The sequence below is a fragment of the Mastomys coucha genome, unplaced genomic scaffold (genome assembly GCF_008632895.1).
Source record: "Mastomys coucha isolate ucsf_1 unplaced genomic scaffold, UCSF_Mcou_1 pScaffold15, whole genome shotgun sequence".
NCBI lineage: Eukaryota > Metazoa > Chordata > Mammalia > Rodentia > Muridae > Mastomys > Mastomys coucha.
In genome coordinates, this window is record NW_022196897.1 from 145,574,092 (window position 1) to 145,597,286 (window position 23,195).

General features: G+C 41.3%; 1 long non-coding RNA gene across 1 annotated transcript; it reads left to right on the forward strand.

The window, feature by feature from the left end:
• Nucleotides 1-3,929: 3,929 nt before the first annotated feature.
• On the forward strand, nucleotides 3,930-7,130 carry LOC116092495. Its single transcript, XR_004119287.1, has 2 exons — nucleotides 3,930-4,001; nucleotides 6,840-7,130. It is a non-coding gene; the product is annotated as an uncharacterized LOC116092495 (long non-coding RNA).
• Nucleotides 7,131-23,195: the final 16,065 nt, after the last annotated feature.

Genomic DNA, 23,195 nt, shown 5'->3' on the forward strand with positions numbered 1-23,195 from the left:
GTTGTATATTTTAAATCAAGTCTACTTGGTTACATTGCTGACCCATTTTGAAAACTTTGACAGCATTTTGTGCTACTGTCCTTTTAAGAAGAGTATCCATGCTAGGATGATATACAACATACACTAAAATAACAAACATTAATTACTCTCAATTAGAAAACTTACAGTGTGATATGTTTTCATGATCATATTATTTATTATTTCTGTTCTTTTGTCTTTTTATACTCCCTTCTCTAGGTCACTTATAGAATCCTTTTATGCATTAAAGATATTTGCATTTTTATATGAGGCTAAAATTTTATTCCCTTAATATTATCTCAGTTCTTTGTTAATTTAAAATTTAAATGCTTTTACTCCTCACTGTTTTAGCTATTATGACATTTGGCTTTTATGTAACACTTTATGGTATTTTTTCCTAAACCAGGAGGATTTTAAAAAATATTTTCACATTTTGAAATGTAAAGACATTTTATTGTGTTGTCTTTTTATAGTGAAAGATAAGTAGCTAAATTATTTATTTTTCTGTGTAGTGATTCCTCTCTGATGTACAGTTAAGAATCAACTCTTATAAAACAACGGGGCTTCTTTGAACAGTGATGCATCTGGCTGTCACATGTGTTTCCCTCATCCCCTCTCCTCCTCCCACTTTCAGCCTTTCATCCTGAGCTCAGGCTTCTTATTGGTCTACCCTGCTGCCAGATGGCCTTAGTCCCTATGACATGGTGACATCCCTCTAGTCACCTCACCTATCCTTATGCCAGGAAAAGAGACACCTTTTAAGGTCCAGGAAAGTCCCAAGTCTACATGTCCTCTTTACATCTTCATAGTAACCTCCTCTTTGAGGTCATCTCAAATATTTTTTTACAAGTACTAATCTTATTCTGGTAGACAGTCAGCAGGTGTAGCTGTTCTCTCTGGATTAGACATGATCATCGCCATCACGTAGAGCACTATGATCGCCAAGAAACCCTCATGAAATCAAACCTAGTAACACTGCCTTGTAGATGGGGAGTCCTAGGATGCTCATTAGCTCCTCACAAACCTCTTTCCTACACCAAGGTTAGTTAAGGCATCAATAATTTCCTGGGTGTGGGACTTTTCAGTGCTGCAACTTTTCCTAAGTCCTCCATACTTGGGTTAGTAAATGTAGTACAGCTGCCAGGGTCACCCATGCTTCTGTAAATAATCCCCCTAACCTCACTGGTTCTCCAGGATGGATTTGGTAGGATGGATTTCTTTGGCCAGATGCCTAACAATCTGAGATAAACAGATATTTCTTTGGATCTCTCCTAGAAAATTCACACAGCAGTAGAGGCCCGAAAAGTCTTCACCAGCAGTAATCCTTCTATATGCTTCTATGAATCCTCATCTTTTTTAGTACATGGCAGGTACCAGACTATAACACTATCAATGAACTGACTAATAAACAGATGTGATTTTACTGCCATGCCATAGCAAGGATGTCTCTTAGTTTTACTCCTGGTAACCTACACTGCTGTTTTCTAATGGAGGAGCACATCCCTTCCATGTCTTCTTGAGATAAGATGGGTGGGCAGCAAGAGTCTTTCATTAGCTTAGTACAACCATCCTATTCTACTTGACCACAATGATTACTTGAGGGTTACATTTAACCCAACACAGCATAGTGGCTTCCAAACAGAAGGTCCATTTCTTCACAGTATAAAAGCAGCCTCCCATACCTCAGGGCCATCGATACAATGTGAAGGAGGAGGGATGCCAACCTCAGTTGCTATTGGTAACCTTCATCAGATATAGAGAAGAGTATTAAAAACAGTTATCCTCCATGAGCAAGAAGCAAGAAGCACACAGTAGGTCAACATGAGTGCTGTAGAAACATTTAAGCTCTTGTCCTACTCTCTGAGGCCCAGACTTTTTGGCTCTGAACTTGTGTGAGGTATTGAACTCTCCTTAATATTTAAGCAAATTTTAGTTTTCTTTTTAATTTCCCCCTTCTCCCTCCCTCTCTCAACCTCTCTCCCTTGCTTCTTCCTCCCTTCCTTTCTTTTTCTTCCTTCTTTCTTTCCTTCTTCCCTTCCGTCTTCCTGCTCTTCCTTCCTTTCTTCTTTCCTTCTTCTACCCCTCTCTTCTTTCCAGGATAATGTTGTATAATGTTCCAGACTAGCCTTGAACTTCTGAGCCCAAGTGATCTTACTGTTTTGGCCTCTAGAGCAACTGGGGCTACCACTGTGTACCCTTAGACCTGATTAGAATGAAAGGTTCTGTTTTTGTTTTTGTTTTCATTGAAATAGTAAGAATTCTGATGTCTGTACTTAGCTGTATCTATATCATATGTATGTATATGTCTCTATATCTGCATGAAGATATGGGTATGTAAAATTTCAGTGAGACATACAGGAAACAGTATATCATAAAATACAGAGCAGAGAAAGAAGAAACAGTAAACTCAGGCTCTAAGAACAGACATCATCAAACTCTGAAAAAGTAATGCTCCTTAAAGGTTATACAAACATAGAATCATTGTTTGAGAAGTGATTTCTCATGTATTTATTAGATGCTTTGGTATAATTCCTCACTCAACTCATACATAGAGTATTCTTCAAAAATAATGATCTTGAGTATTCTACTCTCAGTCAATCTTTGGTCATCACAATCAACAACCTACCTTAGGATAATAAAATAACCACTGAAAAGCAAGAGCTCTTGTCATCAAAGATAGAGAAATCACAGAAATTAAAGTGTCATATGGATCACTATAGAGTGTAGAATCATTCTCCAGTAGAAGACAAAAGCGAAACATCACATGTCTATCTGTACTTGAAAGAGTATGAAGAGCCACACTCTTGACAGATAAATAAATGCATGGCACCAAGGAAAGGCACTCATGTCTCCCACAGTTGTAGGCACATCCACTGTCAGCCACTGGGGAGATAGTGGTGGGGAGACATACATCATTCGTTACCTTGTGGATATATATACCAGAATAAAAGTCAATCTTTTAATAAAAATAATTTACCTTGTAATAAGCTCTGTGTCTGGACTGGGGGCCTTTCGGCAGTAATAGTTTTGTCTGCTGAGATATAAAGTGTGAGCAGAGGCTACCCAGGTGTAGGTTTATGGACAAATAATCCAGACACCTTAGCTAGCAATATGTGGTGCTTCTCACTGCAACATCGGAGAGAGAAACAAAGTACCATGGGCATCTAAAGAAGGCAGATGCAGCAGTTTACAAGTTATAAGCTCCTCGGATGTGGTTATGGTCAGAGGCCTGCAAAGGATCAAAGGTGTAGGCCTGCATGGATGGGGGTAAGGCTGGCGCTGACGAATACCTTTAAACCTGGGCCAACAGAAACCGCAGAAAGCGACCAGGCCAATGACCCTGGCATGACCCAGGCCTGGCAGCTGCTGACATTCCTTCGCCATGGATTCCCACAGAGCTGGGCTTTTCATCAGGAGTGAGCATTATTAGTGACTAGACTCAGAAAAGGGAGGAGACACATGTGTGGGGAGTGAGGAGGGGAAAAAAGGAAAGCTTGGAAAATAGGCTGAGTGGACACAGCACAGTGCCAGGGACCAGGACAAAGCATGGAGCTCTTGGGAACAGGTCAAAACATGGGCAAAACACAGAAAGCAGTTCTGTGTTTCTGAAAAGGAAATAATCTGAAATATTGGGGCAGGGAGTTAGACTTGGGGTACTAACTTCTCTGTAGGGACGCCACTGGCTTTTCCTGAGAGGTACAGATCCTTTAAGAGATACTGTGTCAGCCAGGGGCATTGTGATACTCTGCATTAGCTGTCTGTCTTCTAATATGACCAATACAGAGTGATCGTAGGATGCTATTTAAGTAAGGTTGAGACTGATTCTAAAGCCAGTGGAACACTGAGACAATCGGCCTGAGCTCGGCCAATTGTGATGAGCAGTAACATCTGCTCACGCTTCTGTCTGTGTAGAGAAGCACTCACTGACAACCTACTATTGCCTGGTGAACACTAGGAGTTGTGCCCACCTTCTCCTCTCAGAGGTAACAGAATGGGAGGAACAGTATTTGAAGTGCCCAGTCCTAAAGGGATGAAGAATTCTGGTTGGAGTGTGGGCTCAGACTTGAAGAGGCTTTGATAGAAATTTGATGATTCTTCTATTTTAGCATGTTTCACTTTAGATCCTCAGTTTGCTTTCATGCAACCAGGGTGTGACAGTGATGATTCCTCCTCTGATGAGTGCAAGTTTGAAATGTGATGATGTGTATACAGGCTATGATACAGCCTACCTAAGATGAAGAAAATCAATAAAAAGCCTGTGAAACATTCCCAACAGATACACATCATGCATCCCCTGGTGATACTCCCAGGGTCTGGTATACAACTCTCTGTTACATGAAAATGTGTATGTGTGCACACACACACACCACATATAAACACACTACACACACACACACACAGTCTCTCTCTCTCTCCCTCTCTCTCTCCCTCCCACCCCCCTCTCTGTCTCTCACTCTTTCTCTCTCTCTCTGACATACACACACACACACACACACACACACACAGAAACACACACACACACACACACACACACACACAGAATCACACACACACACATTCACTCACATACACACACATTTTGACCTTGCCATATATAAGATCAAGTCTTTCTATCTCACGCAAAGAAGAAGGTTATGTCTTTCCATTTTCTTTGACTGAGACGAGGAAGCAAAGAGAGACCTCTCTGGTCAATGGCTCAAAAATACAAAGCCCCTATTTAGTCTTTCCAAGGAATCCCTCTAAATTTATTCACCACAAAGTGACAGATGGGAGCAGCTTGGTAATTTGGAAGCCAGGAGAAAGAACACATATTGCAAGAGCTTCCTGCAGCTGGTTTGGGGTTTTTTGAGCATTGCTCTTTTCAGGGTTGAATGGGTTACACCTTCCTAAGCAGTTCTAGGTCATTCTAAGGAGGCTTGAGATGAACTCCAAACTGGAGACCAGACCCCCACAGATTCTTGTCTCTCTTCAGGACTTGCTAATGGTCCTAATGGAGCTTGCTAGCTTGTCAGCCTTGTTATAATGACAAAACTTTTTCCTGGGGAGATGCTACAAGTCTGGCCACCTTGGATAGGGATCCCTCAACAGACTAAAGTATGGATGACACTAAAGTCCAATAGTTTTTTAGAAGTTACCTGAAGGAGTACAAGTGAGGGGTTACTTATAGAAGCAGAAATGAGTCAAAGACAGCTACATCAAGGTCCACCTCAGCACTCAGGTAGCTCACAAAAACTACGATACCCAGAGCACACTGCACACCCTGCTGTCAGGTCAATGGATTGGAGCATGCTCTTTCCAAGTGACTCCAGTCTAAACTTTGTCCAGGCAGTTTGGGCAGCTCCAGCACCTCGGCTGTTTTCTGGGTTCTCCAAGGCAGCTGGGCTGGTGTCAGAGTCTTCTCTGCAGCCTTCCTTGTATGAGAGAGACTCTCAGTTTTTATTGCTTACTGTGGCAGGGAGAGGTCTGGTGAGTCTGCTCTGTTTCAGGAATTTTTCTGAAGCTGTTTTGATTTGTTTATCTTTCTGCTTAAAGAGCTTCCATGAATGATGGAAGGTTTCAATCTCAGAGAAAACTATTAAACAGTAAAGCCTTTTCAGCTCTCTATATCTCATCTCTAGTTTGTTTCCTGTCCTCAATACCTTAGCATGGTTACTGTTTCAATATACAGTCATAGAGAGAAATAAATGAGACCAGAGAACCATGCAAGGAGTCCTCAGAGCATAATGGGGTTCCATCTGTCTATCAGAGGGGACAGGATAAGCTGATAAAGAGCTAAACAGAAGTGCTGTGGCATGCATGAGTTTGGAACATGAATTTGATGCATTTAAGGAAGATGTAAATGAAAGACACTGGAAACTAAAGAACAGTAGACACACAGTAAAGATACAGAGAGAGAGACAGAGAGAGAGAGAGAGAGAGAGAGAGAGAGAGACAGAGACAGAGACAGAGACAGAGAGAGACAGAGACAGAGAGACAGAGACAGAGACAGAGACAGAGAGACAGAGAGAGACAGAGAGACACAGAGAGACAGAGAGACAGAGAGAGATACAAATGCCTGGCAGTGGGCCAGTATGGGAAACATCTAAGAAGGAAGTTTCCTCTGTACGTAATTTACGAATCAGCTCAGTGACATCTTGGTTGCAGCCTGGGTTATCTAGGGTCTAAGGTACCCCTAGTGATCTTTCAGTTATTTGTTATTGTTGAGAATTCATACAAGCACTTATAAGGTTTGATCATGTCCACCCCCATTCCCTTCCCTCTAGTTACTCCTCTGTATCCATCACAGGTTTGCCCTACTGATTTCAGTTGTTCTTTGTATAAACCCACCAAGTTCACTTAGTACTGTCAATGCATGCATGGGCACAGAGCCATTTACTGGAGTAAGGATAGTCTCTCAGAAAATGTTACTGAATATTATTATGGATTAAGTTATATGTTCAAATCCAAATCACAGTAACCCAGAATATGATAATATTTGGAAACACAGTCATGGCTGATGTCATTAGATAAGATGAGGTCATTAGGGCGGTCTTCCAAGTGTGTGTGTATGCGTATGTGTGTGTATGTGTGTGTGTGTATGTTTGACAAGTACTAGGCTCTATTTCATAGTTAGCTGTGAGTGTTCTACTTACTTCCTAAGCCCAAGAGGAAGAAAACGCTAAGGTAAAGGATTATAATGCCCTGGAGTAAAAAGGTTACCTCCAGTAAAAGAGCTTGAATTGTCCTCAGGATTTTCTTCCCCTGACTAGTGTGCTATTGGGCTCTTGGTGCTACTTTAGAAATCAAGGATGGCCTTATTTTACTTTAACACATTTACACAGCGTGCACCAGGTGAGAAACCAGGAATGGTGGCCAGAAGATGGAGAAAAACTGCTTGCCAACCAGGACCCTGAATTCGCCTTGCCTTCAAACTCTCTGTGGCTGAAGAGCTAAGCATTCATGTTTCCTGAAGGAACCATCATCTGTGAATTGTGGTGGGAGCCAGACGGGGGCAGCCTTGCAGCAAAATGCCTGGAGGCTGCACTAATGTCCTCCCCTGACAAGTTAGATGGCAGCTAATTTATACATCGCCTCCCATTAGTTTGGGGAAAAATATAGCTACCAATAAGGAAGAGAATGCTTCTATTTCTTTAGCTTAAACATGCCTGCTTCAGTGGTGAGCAGTTGATCTCTAAGTCTGCTGTTTTCAGGCTATAAAAGCTGTTTATTTCAGTCTATAAAAGAGCATTTGAACTTATATAGCTATTTAAGTTTAAATGTTTAGGGGGGAAGCAAAAAAAAAGTCTAGGAAATTAGCAAAGCAGGCTTGAAAACAGACCTCTCTCAGCAGCAAGGGCTTGCAAGGAAACTTCCCTCCCTGGAAATCCCCCTGCCTGCCCCCAGCTCACCCAGAGCAGCTTCAGCACACAGGAAATACACTGAACTGCCTGTGCTTCCAACATCAACAGTCATTTGGGGAAGGCTCTCTGAGCCAACCATTTCTCCTGAGGGTGTGATTGATCTCCATTCAGTAGGTGCATCTTGCCTCTTAAGAAAGCTGCAGCTGCCTGAAGGAGGTGGGTGACAGACTTGAGCAAACCCGTATTGCTTTCTCTGGTAAACTATGCATTCCTGTGAGGGTCCTTAGGTAGATGCATCCCTCTCTCCTGGTGCACCTTGGGTCTGATTTGTTGTTGTCTGTGAGACCAAGAACCTCATGGTTATAACAGAGAGCTATTTGTTCCTGACTTCCCTTGACATCTGGCTGGCAAAGTTAACCTTTCTCTGAGAAGACTACCTGTGAATATGGTTTGCACTGCTTTGTTTAGGGTACACTTTTAATGGTTCCCCTTTCACCTTTCAGAATGCCCTGGTCTAGACAGCACATTATGTGATCCATCTATTCCTAGCAGTCTGTTCTTGTATATGTGGCCACATTTGTGCTCAATGTTGGGGAGATAGAAGTCTCTAGGGGTAGAGAAAAGTTCACGAGAGGAATTCTCTTGGTTTTGTTTTTGTTTTGTTGTTTCCCTGTACCTCCTACTTCAATTAGTGTTCAAAGATGTGTGTGAGAGTTGCAGAGAACATCTATAGGGAAATGTAGATGTAAGAAAATGGGAAAACTAGCAGAGAATGCACATTAGCAAGTCCTGAGTTAGCAGAGTTCAGTTCTACAGGGGACACCTCTATAGGCAAGGACTTGCCACAGTGTCACATCATATGGTGGGTGAAGTCATGTCCATCACTTCTGTCTACTTGGAAGAGTGCAGAGCACCCTTCAGCAGCTTTTCACAAATGCTACAAAGCAAGGAATAATAGACACTGGTCTGTATTCTGAGCAAACTGAAGGGAAGCAATCTAAGAAATCTGAGGAGGCTCTGATGAGCTATGGAAGGGAAGAGAGAACAGAGAACAAAACACAAGTATTATTTGGTCCCTAAATGCTTTTTGATCATCCTGGCTTAGCATAATTGACACAGCATTCCTGGAGGAAGCTCATCAACACAATAGTGAAATTAAAGTCCAATTATTCAATGTGCTTCTCTCTCGCGTGCTCTGAAGGCCTTGAGGACAGAACTACCTTCACTTTCTTGAGCTGTTGTAGGGACACGATGGGAGACAACTAGGGAGTCCATAAATGGATGAATGTTGTCAGTTGCTTTCAGTTACATTATCATTCTGGCATTTGCCCTCTATGAGATGGATATTATAATCTTCCCAGAGCCACATCACTAAAACTCTTAAACTAGACCTAACATTTAAGCTTCTCTCCTACCCTGTATAGTTTTCTCTTAGAAGTAGAATGTTTGTAAATAACACCCCACAACCCCTCCCCGCCACAGTATTCCCTGAGTCTCATCATCAGCTGTTGCATACTTCCACTTTTACTCCCTGACCCCTTGGTCCCTCTCCAATTCACCTTCCTATTTCAAGGCATCAGAGTTACACCAAGACTGGATTACATAAAGACTTTTCACGGAAAAAAGATATCTTTGGCAATCAAACTAAAAGAAAGCAATGCAGTTTAGCCACATTCACCTTTCTCTTGAGTGAATCTACCTAACAAAGAAATAAAGGCATAGGAGGATACGCATCACTATTATTCTTTCTTTATTGTTCAAGACTTGGTTGAGATTTGATGAGAGGGTAGGAGATTCTAGTGTTGTTTTGGTAACAATACAATAATCAGCACTCTAGAAACAACAACTAATATTGACTACTTTTTAGTATATGCCCATTTCCTTGGTATAAATATTCCAATTTATACCTACACATGTTCCAATTTCAATCTATCTGTATTAAGACACTGAGTATGGATATGTTAAATTTATGCACAATAAGAACATATCATCTATTTTAGGTCCAGTAAGTATGCATAATCTCATTGGTACCAGCAATAAACAGTAAGAAGGTATTTTAAGTATTTATGACCATTTATTACACTTTAAATGCAGTTTCTTTAATTAAGAATTTACTTTATTTCTATTGACAACTGTGTCTGACAAGTATCAAACAAAATTCCTATGAACTTAATACTCACTCAATGGTCATGAGCTGGCATAGCCTAACTGTGGTCTGGACTGCCTCTGGGACAGGTCCTTCATTTTGAGACTGCTCAGATCATTGTCTTAGTTCTGAAAGGGGAAGGTCTCCCTTTGCCACTAGCCAATGAAATGTGTTCCATCACTAAGCCAATGAGGTATGGCTCAGCATTAACCAGTGAGGTGTGGCTCACCATTAACCAATGAGGTGTGGCTCAGCACTATCCAGTGAGGTGTGATTTAGAATTCTGGCTGTATAACTAGAGAACAAATTACTGTCTTGTTCTTTTCACATTTTTAATATTTTACTTTTGCTTATAGTGCATGTTAATTGTACACAACAATAGCTTTCATTATTTTAATGTGTGTGTATAATCTATTCTGATCATATTCCCACATTTACCCTCTCTTGTCCTCTCCAGATCCCTTCCTCTTCCCAACTCATTCCTCTTATAACTGCATGTCCTTCTTGTAAACCACTCTGTTTATTGATGGTTCTCTTGGAGCATCTGTGGGAGATTATTTATAGGAGCATAGGCAACTCAGTCATGGTTACACCACTGAAGAAACTGTAGAGCTCGAGAAGGCATTAGCTGACTATAAATCTTCAGTGATGGAGGCTTGTGAGCCCTTTCTCCTGCCATGAAATTTTGTTGACAGGCCCAGTCTTGTTCAGGTCTTGGATAATAGTCATAGTGCTAAGAAATCAATAATGCAACAGCCATGGCATGAAGGGATAATCTCTAGTGCACTGTGTGGAAGCATCACCTGTTAATAAAAAGGTGATGGCCTATTAGCAAAAAGCAGGAAGTAGAAGGTGAGAGTTCTGTTAGAGAGATTGGAACTCTAGAGATAGCAAGAAGCAGGAGGAAGGCAGGGAGATTGACCCCCAAGATGCCGAGGAAGATAGATGTATGAAACTGGGGAAAGGTATCCAACTACTCCATGGATACAATGTCATGCCCTGAAGAAAGAGCTATATAGCCTTCCACTCTCTTAACCTCTAGTAACACTGCCCAGAGCTGCCTTCTTAATTCCATCAAAGGTTGCGACCCTTTGTGTCTGTGATACTTACTGTTGGTCATGATCACTTTCACTCCTAATTACCTGTGAGGCTTTTCTTTGTTTGTTTATTTGCTTTGTTTTCTTTTTCTAGGCTGTGTCACTTAAAACTGAGCCAGAGAACTACATGGCTCAGGATCTCTTATGTTTGGTTGAGCTCAGACAAACAGAGATGCTGGCCCAAGATACAAATGCAGAAACAGAACTAGAAATGAAATATGCATGATCTTACTCTGCATCATTTCCATTCTGAGATTAGCCCTTAGGTGTCCATCTCTAAGGATGCTCACTGGACATTTCCAGCTTACTTCTTCAGCTCTCTGTAATATTCCCCCTGCCTGCCTCACCAGCTATCAGTACATAAATCTACAGATAGTCCCTTCATTAAATTCTTCTCAGATGAATGCTTTGAAATGCCTTCTATGATACCAGAACCCTCTATTATATACCAGGCTCATGTATCAGTGATAGATAAAGCTACACCAGATTTGGCAAAAGTAGAAACCCAATTATTTAAATAACAGATCCTATATTTTCACCCATTACTAGAAGTGGGTGAGAAGGAGATGTATGTATCTATGGAGGTTGATGTCACACCCGGGCTTTACATGGGTGCTAGGAATTAAGCTTAAGTCCTTATACTTAACTGGTAAGTACTTTACAGACTGAGCCATCACGCCAGCCCTGCACACTAGGTTTATGTGAGCCTCATGTTAGCATAATAATCCCTTTGCAATGGTAATTGTTATCCTTATCTTTCCTCTACAATCTATCACCAAACACTCGAATCTCTCACTTGACATTGTACTCAGATACATTTTAGTCCTTTCTTTCTTCCATCTATTGTGTTCCTGAGTCCATTGACTATCAAGTTTGAGCTATATATGAGAAGCTGAAGGAATTAATGAGAGAAGACAGGAAGGAAAAGCCTTAGGGTCAGTGTGCATGTGTGTGCGTGCGTGTGTGTGTGCGTGTGTGTGTGTGTATGTGTGTGTGTGTGTGCGTGTGTCCTGCAGATCAGTGGCACTATCAAGGTTTTTATGGATTCTGGAGATCCTGCAAAGCCATGCACTTCTTCGGTTGCTCTGACCCAAGATGTGGCAATCATTTTCTACAATTGCTAAACTCTGGATTTCCTCATTTCTCCATCACTTTCAGTTCTTCTTAGACATTGAAGCTAATTCCCTACATTACATTTCTTCTTAAACATACCTTCTGTTGTTTCTTCTTCATGGGAATATCTTAACTGTCATATTCTCCACTTCTTATCCTTGGAGAGGTATGGGGGATTGTCAGCAGCCATGCTGGCTTATCTTTAGATTTCTCATTGCCTTTGTCTTTATCTCAGAAGTGCACCTATTTGCCTGTGTCCCCGCTAAGCTGCTGCTGCGTCAACCCTGTACTTGGCAAGCTGTCTATCTTTCCGTCCATGGCATTGTGAGCCCTATTTCTCAATATCTATGATTCATGGGTGGACCAGTTTTCACTCCAGCCTTGATGATGGTCCTGTGAAACCAAATCCTACCATATGCTGCATATTTATGCTGGTACAGGCCTGAAACAACTGTTTATCTCAAGTAGCTAATGATCAGAATTTCCCAAAGAATTTTATAGGCACAATCCTAGACATACTTGTTACATGGGATCTGGGGATCTTCTTATTTTAAAAACTTTATTATTATTATTATTATTATTATTATTATTATTATTATTGTTGTTGTTGTTGTTGTATGTTCATGTGTATATTTATGTATGATGTATGTATAAATGCACACATGTCACTATGAATGTATGGAGGTCAGAGGACACCTTTAGGGAGTTGGTTCTTGTCTTCCACCTTCATGCAGGTTCCCAGGTTTGAACTTATGTCATTGGGCAGGCATAGTAAGTAAGCACTTTGCTCACTGAGTCATCTTGCCAGCCTAGGCTTTTCATTGGTAACAGTGTCCCAATCAATAAAGTACTTGTCTTGCAAGCATGAGGGACTGAGCTTGCTCCCCAGTACACATATAAAGATGCCAAGCATTATGGCACATGCTTATAATCCCAATGCTGGGAAGGTAGTGATAGGCAAATGCCTGGGGCTCCCTGGTCAGCCAACAAATCCACATCAATAAGGTCAGGCCAGTCAGAGACCCTGTGTCAGAAAACAAGATGGGCGACAGAACAACAATACCCAGGTTTATCTCTGCCCTCCATATGCATCCTCTTTTGAATATTCACATATATATGCAATCATGCACACACACACACACAAAGAGAGACAGAGACAGACAGACAGACAGATAGACACACACACACACACACACACACACACACACACACACAGAGAGAGAGAGAGAGAGAGAGAGAGAGAGAGAGAGAGAGAATGTCTCTGGTGTGCTCTGAGTCAGCCAGGCTCAAGGACAACTGTTATTGCTGCCACAACAAAGGTGACCAGGGAGAAAAAGCTGGGTACATGAGGAAACAGAGAAGCAAATTAAAAACCACCCCTAGTTTTAGATGGATGCCAGGAATGGGGGTGTCTGGTTTTCAAACACTGCTTCTCTGGAGCGGAAGGGAGGACTGCCCGTGCCATGACTTGTTGACTCACGGTGTCCTAGAGACAGCTTCCTGTCCCTGTCTTCCATCCTTGCATTCTCAGCACTCTGGTGGCAGAGTCCCTGAGGGTAACCAGGCAACTCTGTCTTTTGGCCCCAGCTCCTGCCTTGGGGTTGCCAGCTCCAATACAGATGCCCAGAAAGATCTGAATTTCAGATCAATTATACATCTATATATCTATATATCTATATCTATATCTATATCTATCTATCATGTATCTATCATCTATCTATCTATCTATCTATCTATCTATCTATCTATCTATCTATCTATCTATCTATCTATCTATCTATCTATGCCGAAAAAGTGTTTGTCATTCATCTGAAACTCAACTTCCACTGGAAGGATGTATTTTGGATTGCTATATTTGTCAACCCTATGTTTGTGTACACGTGTCCAACACTAGGTAGGATAATCAGGAACCTAGGTCCTGTTCCTTTCCAAGAGAACATTTTGAACTTTTGCCTCTGTGAACCTTCCTGAAGCCAGAGACAACCAAGAGGCTTGTCTTCTCTTGTCTTTAATAAACATGGTCTTTGGCTTGGTGTGGCATTGGCAAAGCCAATTATACATACATTTTTTCAGTACACAGGCTGGCTTCCATCTAGGTCCCAAGCACATTCCCAAAATGATGGTTGAAAATGTTGAAAGATCTATGATTGTCAAAATAGAAAAGAAACAAACATCAGTGTTGTTCACTTAATTCAATTGTTTTAGGCATGCAGTATGTATGTGTTTTCCTGGTTTTGTTATTAGAAAAATATTTAACAAATTTTTCTACCATGTTTTACATTTCTCATAAATATGTATCTAGTGCCGACTCTTTTGTGAACACTGGTATTGCTTTCTGCTCTTGAGGAAGCCTCTGACTTTTATTATTCATTCAACAAATCTTTCCCTGAGGTTGTACTGTGTACCTCACTCTCATCTACATGTTGGGACACTGAAGTGAAACCATAAAGGAAATACAATCTTGAGGCATTTCTGGTAGGAAGAAAACAGGGAAAGAAGGGGGCACTGGGCTGTGCTCTGGAGAGGCAATAAACTTAGGGATGTGACATGCTGATTAAGAAAGGCTCCCCCAAAAAAGTGACTTGTAAGGAGCCAGAGGAACAATGACTGCTTTTATTTGGAATTTTTAAATTGTGAAATATCAAATTGAAATATGCAAAGCTGGTCTCCCCAATCGATTCTCACTTGGAATTTTAAGAATGCTATAGCAAGTTCACTTATTGTTATTTATTTGTAGGTTATGTAGTTTTGTAAAAGAGACTGCCTCATACTGAATTTATAACTTTTAAATATGCAAAGTTGTAAGATGATATTGAATATGATGCAATTAATGTGTATGTCCATTCTTCAAAGTCAAACAAACAAGTCAGGAGTAGGCTGCAGTTGTTTCTCAGTAATGTGCTCCATGAACTGACTGCTTATATGATATTCTGAAGTACAGTTATATGATCTTGAATCCCTGTCTCTACCACTTACAAGGGCACTATTTTGTGCTTTGGCTTCCTAATATTAGAGGAGATCAGGCACATTCAGGATGCTGGGGCTGGATTCAACTTCCTAATATTAGGATAGCATTTTACCTCAGAGTATTATAAATTGTTGTCAACATTAAATGAGAGAATATACTATCATCTTCATAAAGTTCTTAATGGTTGTGATGGTTTGTACATGCTCATCCCTGGGAGTCACAGTATTAGGTGTGGCTTTGTTGGAGCAGGTGTCTCACTATGGGTGTGGGCTTTAAGACCCTCATCCTAGCCACCTGGAAGCCAGTCTTCTAGATGCTTCTGGAACAAGAGGTAGAATTCTCAGCTCCTCCAGCCCCATGTCTGCCTGGACACTTCCGTGCTGCCACTTTGATGATAATGGACTGAACCTCTGAACCTATGAGCCAACCGAATTAAATGTTGCCCTTTATATGAGTTGCCTTGGTTATGGTATCTGTTCACAGCAGTAAAACCCTAAGACAATTATATACATAATTAATTGTCTCTCCATAATTAAAAATAACCCCAGATAAATAACATTTGCCACTGTCCATGGTATAAATAGCCCTCCCCAATCCATTCACAAAGTGTGGATCTTTAAGTGAGATATTATACACTCAGTGTCAATGAGTTGGTACAATAATCTATAATGCACCACACAAAATATAAAAATATTATAATTTTTATATATATTTTATAATTCAGTATCATAATCACATATTTTTAATTAAAGTATATAATATATATATAATTAAATATAATTACATTGTAATTAATATAAATAGCATATTGATAATTTATTATTTTTGGAAACATGAACTTCTAGGAGGAAGTACCCCTATATATTTGTTAATTGCTTTATAGCCCTTTATTTTGGCACCTTTGACACATTGAGTACAATGTTTTTTTATTGTGATAATGGGTCTAATACATTGCAGAGTTCTATCACAGCCCTTGACCTCTATCATCTAGGCATCAGGAACTTCTCTCATGCCCCAGTGATGTGACAACTCTCCCAGCCACAGGGATACAAAATATCCCAGGTTGAGAAATATCACTGTAGAGAAATAGAGTTAAAAGCTACCAAAATATAGTTCTAGAAGAAGGCAACTAGAATAACAATTTTTAAGGAAAATAACAAGGAACCGATTGCCTGCATCAAATATAATGAGGAGAGAATTAAGTTTGGGTAACTAATGGATAGACAGATTGACCACTAGATTCATACACCTTATGGGATGTCACAGGTGAGACCAGCAAGGATGGATGTCTGGAAGATGTGGGATGGGCACTGTGATGGTTTGCATATGCTCAGCCCAGAGGGTGGCACTATTTGAGGGTGTGGCCCTGTTGGAGTAGGTGTGTTACTGTGTGGAGGTGGGTGTTAATACCCTTTTCCTAGCTGCCTGGACATGAGTCTTCCACTAACAGCCTTCAGATGAAGATGTAGCACTCTGAGCTTTGCCTGCACCATGACTGCTTAGACGCTGTCCTGCTCCCACCTTGATGATGATGGTGGACTGAATGTCTGAACTTGTAAGCCAGCTCCAATTAAATGTTGTCCTTTATAAGACTTGCCTTGGTCATGGTGTTTCTTCACAGCAGAAAAACCCCAGCTAACACAGGCACTCAGGTATTACACAAGCTTCAACAGCCTGTTGATAGCAGACATATATCAGCTTCTCCTTAGAATCTGGACCTTACTTGTCTTGAAACTCTGGACACATGTTTTAAGCACCTTGAGCCTCAGAGTCTGCCTAAATACAACTTAAGAAACAAAGACTGACATGTATTTTATGAAAACAATAGTCAACCCTTATAAATATTCATTAAAGACAAAGCATGCTTGTTTGAATTGAGTTGGAGGGATTGGTTGGCCTTGGGCAGGAACTGTGGAAGCCAAAAGGGTGGGCTGGGTTGGACTGGGCTAGGGAAAGCAAAATGATAAAGTGCCTGCCTGGTCACACGTGGCTATGGGTCACTGCTTGGAAACGTGAGAACAAAATGGGACCCCAAGCTAATGACTTTCAGGTGTGCTGGCCCAGCTGCCTGGCCACTGGGGAACGAGGCCGAGACTGAGGCCAATGCTCCAGAGCTGCCAAGGCAAACATCCAAGCCCACAGTAAACCAACCAGGGCCAGGGACCCAGGCCTCCCACCAGACTGCATAGCACCCTGTGGCTGTGTGAGCCTGCACCTGCGCACTGTGAAATCAATAGGACCCGCTTCCTATGCCCCTCTCACTTCTGCCCAGGTTCCCATCTTCTCAAAAGTATCTGTCCCATTCCCTCATTCTTTGCTTGAAACCTACTGAAAAGCCTTTTGGTGAGAGCTCTGCCTAAATGTGACCTTTAGTTTACTGGCAGAGAATCTCTCCATTCTTCCACTGGGCACGTAGCCTGGCTCTATTCTTTGCGTGTTGTGCTCTTCTGTCTTCTAGTCTCACCAGTTGTATTTGGTTATCTCGCAATTTTTTTTCATCATCCATTTATTGTAGAGAATCTGGCCAAGACACATTCCCTCTAACCTCTGCCCATACACTCTTTACTTGGCTGTAGGACATTTGCATACCACAGAGGCAAAGTTTGACTCACGGAGGTATGATGGAGCATGTGTGCAGGTGCGCCTAGTCCACACGGCATGACTGTTGATATTCACACAAACTACCCTTTCAAGATACCTTGCTCCAGGCTCCCAGAAGGATCTTTTTATTATTCTGTACTCAGGCCCGTGATGACGGTATCCTTATCTGTGGCCTTACAAGTGTTAAGCCAGAATCTAGATTACACTCCTCCTTCATTAGCTGTCCAAACTTTCTTGAAGTTCCCTTTACATCCCAGTTTACTCATTTATCAAACTGGAGTATCATTCTCTTTCATTTGATTATTGGGGAAAATTTCAGAGATGAATTATTCTTTTATTCACAAGGCATCTGTTAGTAGTTTCATCCCAAAAGCAATAGTAGGCCCTAGGGATGTGAGTATGGATACAGCATAGTCCCACATCCTCAGGGACCTACAGTCTAGCATAAAGGTAGATGAAAAGCTACAGAAAGGTGGTCTATTCTACCAAGTATAGGAATGAGAAATGAGAGTGGCGTCTTGGTAGAACATGCCATTCACCCATAATTCAGGACCTTTATGCTTCTTGTTGTACTTTCTTAAGCCCATCCCCCAATCTCTGAAAATCTCCTTCTTTAACTTTAATTGACTCCACATTCAATGTCATTTTATCTTTGATGTCTCCATGACTACCTAGTTATAAAGTAATGCTCCAGTTCGCCTTGTCCTTTATTTCCTTTTAGACACATTGAGATTCGATATTATACTTCTTTCTTCCCTATCTCAAAATATGAACTGCACAGGGCCTTCTATGTTGCACACCAGCATCCAAGGCTATACCCGAAATGGAAATAATTCAGCAAATACTTTCTGATTAAGTGGGCAAACCAGCAGCTAAAAGAAAGATTATAGGAGTGAGTCCGTGAGTAATCAGCTGGCACAGTAGCCTGTGCCTGTATCCAGATAGGAATTGTGGGCAGATGAAGACAGGCTCTCAGAATGTTGGCAGTGCCATACTCCAGCTTCTCTAGCATACCTAACAGCTAAGAGACCTAGTGTGCCAGGCTTTAGAGGCCAACGACTTATGGAGGCTTATTGCTCTAGACTTTAATCACTAGCGACACTGGCACTTGGCAGCTCTTAGAATTCTTGGCTTCCTGCAGTAATGGGCTGTGGCAGCAGGTAGCAGAGAGCGACAAGCAACAGCAGCCAGTGGTTGCTGGTGTCCCAGCTGTCATAATAGACCTGGGCTATCAGGGTCTTCAGCCTCTAACAGCAGCCATAGTCACTTCTCTCAGGGCCCTTAAAGCTTGGCAGCTCTCTCTACCCCATAGCCATGTCGGCCAGTTTCTTATCTCTAGTCCTTTGATGACTTCTTTGTCTCTGTCACCTCTGCCCCCACCCTTAGTTCTGTTCCTCTTCAGCTGTGCTTTCCTCACATCTGTAATTTCCACCACTGTCACAGCTGTGGCCCCTGCCCTATATCTAACACTCTGCTGATGTTTCCACCTTCTTCCATGTTTCCTACCCCCTGCCACCGGAGGAAAGCCTTTGAACAGGCAGTCTACTGCAACATCAAGAGATGACATAGGACGTGTCTCTAATGGGACTGGAAAAGTGAACTGACTGTCCTGCTTATAGAGTCAGGAAGCAGTGTTGGGGGAACAGTCTTTATTCTGGTTGTAGCAGATCTACTTGCAAATGAATAACTGTGTTTACACCAATCACAGGCTTTCTGTAATCAGTCCCAGAAATAGCTGATGTTTTTGACTAGCTTGGGAGTGGCCGCCAGGTTTAGATGCCCTGGCAAAACTGTACGCAGACAGTGGGCTGGCAACAAAACTCATTTAATCCCTTTTAAGAAGACTGGACTTGGCATGTAGCCTAAAACATTTTTAAAAATAAATAGCACAGATTTAGTCCTGTAAAAGGTGCTCATGATTCTGCAGCAGTGGCTGCCCACGTATTGAGTTATGAGATGTACATTAACATCTCAGAAGAAGAGAAGTTTTCTAACTCCACTTGAAGACACAGGCATGAATATAGTATGTACTCTCCAAAGTCTAAGGAGAAGGACATATGAGAAACAATAGCAAGGTGATACAGGACATAAGAGATGACAGTTGACTCTGATAGGTCATTGTGCCAGGGGAGAAGTGAAGTGATTGGCAGCTGGATTGACACTCTCCACTGGCTGCTGTGGTCAGGCATGATGTAGTTTTTTTTTTTTTGTTTTTTTTTTTTTTTAATATTTGCATATTCTGAGAGTTCAACTCCAGCTTACCAGGCCCAGTGAGGTCTTCTAGTCCCTATTTAAGCTCCTCATCCCCAATGTGCTGTTCCCTAAGGTGTTGATAAATTAGGGCTCAATTAGTTCAGCTCTAGTGCTGCTCTGCTCTTGTTACAGCACATAAAGCAGAGTCTGTTTAAATGAGGTTTTGTACCAGGTGAGCTCATGCGAAGCTCTGCACTGCAGTGGGATAGCGGCATCAAAGAAGCAGTTCAGAGACAGGTGGGCAGCACCTTCTCCTGGGCTTTGAGACACACCTGGAGAAAAGGGGCATCTGAGGGTTCATGATGGGCCTGAACAATATACCTGTGGGGTCAGCATGCCCAGTTCTTCTAGTTTCTCACATGTGTTTAGGGCTTTGAAAAGTTGTATTCTCAAGGAAACTGAAGAACCATACTGTTCTGAAATATAATTTGGGGTTTTTTTAATTAATGATATGTCAGAAGTAAAGAAATATAATTGCTATGGGTTAGAGATGCTCATGTACACCGAAGTGTGTGTGTGAAGAAATGTAGTCATTATAAACTTTTGGGAGTGACCTAATGAGTCCTGTCACTTAAAAATATCACTGAGATTTGCTATAGGTTTTTTGTCTTATCATCTCTTACATGCAGAAATCGTCCTTCAGCCCATGTCTACAACTTCAAGTTCACATAGATGCAATCTACTCTCCATATCAATATAAACACACTATTTACTGCATGTAGTATATATATATATATATATACATATATATATACATATATATATATACATATATAAACATGTATACATATAAAACATGTATATAAATATGTATATATACTTCTGGTATATTTGGCACATATATATATATAATATATATATATATATTATATATATAATATATATAAAATAACAATATATTATTATATATATAATATATATATAAAATAACAATACCACTATCATATAGAATAGTATCCAAACCTTTTAATTTCACATTTACAAACCCCTTATAAATATTATCCTCCAGCAATGAGCATTTCAGTTGGAAGGTATCAATGTGGAACATAATAGCATATCTTGCGGGGGGGGGGTTGCATATCTGTTCTGTTTATAAAAAGATTAAGAGATAGAAGGAATATGTTTGGTGGATGTGTAATCAGGTATTGTGGAAGGGGGTGCCTCCATGGGCCCACGCTGAGGCCTTCCCCTGAGGGACCGACCACAAGAAGGTATAGTATAGAATAGAGTTTATTCAGAGAATGGGGAGGAGAGTTGAGAGGATAGGGGGGAAAGAGAGAGAGAGAGAGAGAGAGAGAGAGAGAGAGAGAGAGAGAGAGAGAGGGAGAGAGAGAGAGAGAGATGCCGGCCATGAGCATGTGGAGAGAGGGAGAGGAGCAAGAGGACAGAGCAGGAGCAAGAAGGCAAGAAAGCAAGAGAGAGGAGAAGGCAAGCGGCCCCTTTTAGAGTGAGTCAGGCATACCTGTCTGCTGCCTGGTAACTATGGGGCGGAGCTTAGACAAAATGCTGACAGTATCTTTCTTTGGGGAACATCTCCTCCAAATACCAACTTTCTGAGAGAACATTCAGTGAATATCTTTCCCCTGAAAAAGTACAGGTAATATGAAAGAGGCCTACAGATATAAACAGCTGCTATGTTCTTTTCTTTCATTTCTTCTTTTCTCATAGTTACAACATATTCAGGGTTTGCAACTTCTCTGATAGGTTCTATGTGTTCAAAAGTCAAGATAAGATGAAGAGCAAGCCAGGGATTCAGATTCAAAGGTAGCACTAATAAAGGCATTGCCTCAAGGCTTCTCAAGAGGGGGGCTGTGTCATCTCTAGGGCATTCTGAAATGATTACTCATGGACCCAGGCTGCATGCATAGAATAAAGAGCATGTTTGCTCTAGATGAAAATGCAGGGAATAAGATTAATCTTTACCTAGTACAGAACTGTGTTTGGAGCTACCAAGCCCTGATTAATCTCTATGCATGAGACCCTCTCTCAGAGAAAGTTTTAATTGGCATCCTACCCTTGATGATGGTGATTATTGTGTTCCAGGTCCCAGGAAATAGCCACAAGTGGCCACAATACTATACCAACTGCACAGGAGACATTTCAGAGGGCCAGGATGTCAGAAGTGACTGTCGATTGTCTGCTGATTTCAGAAGTAGCTCTCCTACTGGAGAGGTGCAATGGACTTTCAATGTGGAGCCAGTGTTTTGCAGAACATGTTCTAATTGACTTGGTTTCTGGTAGCCTGAGGTTCACCAAGAATATGGGTTCACTAGAATATTCAAATAATGGATGTTGATTCTGAGTGATCAAGAAAGCAAAAAAACCTCAACCCTGGATGACAGTTCTCTAATCCAATGACTTGTCCTATCTCAGAATCCACTGAGCACAGGCAGGCTAATTAAAATGTAGTGAGGTAAAACAAAACAAAACAAAAATCAAAACCAAAACAAAAAACTAGAATTTTATCTAATCCCTGGTCAGAGCTATTTACTTGGAAATCAGGAGCAAGAAGATCCAGCTAGAGTAAGTCAAGCCAGAATGTGAATTCCTGTTTTCTTAATTTCAGATTAATGTGTATGTGTACTGAACCCCAACTCTTCTCTTAATTCTATATTACAATATTTACTACCTGAGGCCACACTGAAAGCAACTCTTCCTTGCCCTTCGTCAAGCTCCCTGAACCCAATTGTGAATCTAGAGGTTGTCTCTATGCCTTTGGTTGATTTTAATATGACATGAGGGCCTGGAAGTCCCACTTATTCATTTTATTTATTTATTTTAATGGCCCAAATTCAACTTCACTAAGCAAATCAATTCAGCACCAAGGCTGAAATTTACAATACGCTCACCAATACTATGGCTCAACAGGGTGCATTAAGAGGCTAGTTAAACACCAAATGTAGTATAAATCTCAGCCTTATAGGTGTGCTGAAAACGTAAATAGCTTCCAAAGAGCTTCGATCAATACCAAGATATATGTGAAGGCCCAGAGTGTGCAAATAATTTAAATTTTAAATTAGCCCTTGCTTAGTAATCCCCCACCCTTTTAGCATCCAAGGCTCTGCAGTTCCTGTTAATGGCACTAAGTTTCCAGTATCCATGTTTGAATCTCTGTTCAGATATCCAAACTAGAACTGAGATAGCATTAAGGTCCATGTGTTGATTGAGATCAAGAAACAGAAATGAGAAAGAAAAAACCTGAAGAAAAGATATCAGGGAAAGTGATATGGGACATCTGAGAAGTAGATGAGGTGGGAGAAAGAGTAAGGAGTGAACTGGCATTGAGATGATATAGCAGAAAGTAAAGGTGACAGGTCCCTGGAAAAATGCATCATTGTGAACCATGCTATGCCTTCCCCTCATGGACCAAGAACTGCTGGATCACTGGAGAGTTCGTCCATGGACCCCATCTGCTGGTGCTTACACATGAAGGTACGTGTTTCATCAAGCAACTGCCTGGAAGCTGTGGGCCTAAATGCAAAGCCAACTAACTTGTGGAGCACCACCATGTCCTTTCTTCTTGCCGTCCTCACATCTGCTCAGGGCTCAGCAGACCTATAGACAGCCGGGAATTCTAGGAGGAATTCAATGGGGAGAAAAGGTAATTTTCAACGGCTAACAAATTTTTGTCACTGTTGTCTCCTGAGGTGCCATGGGTG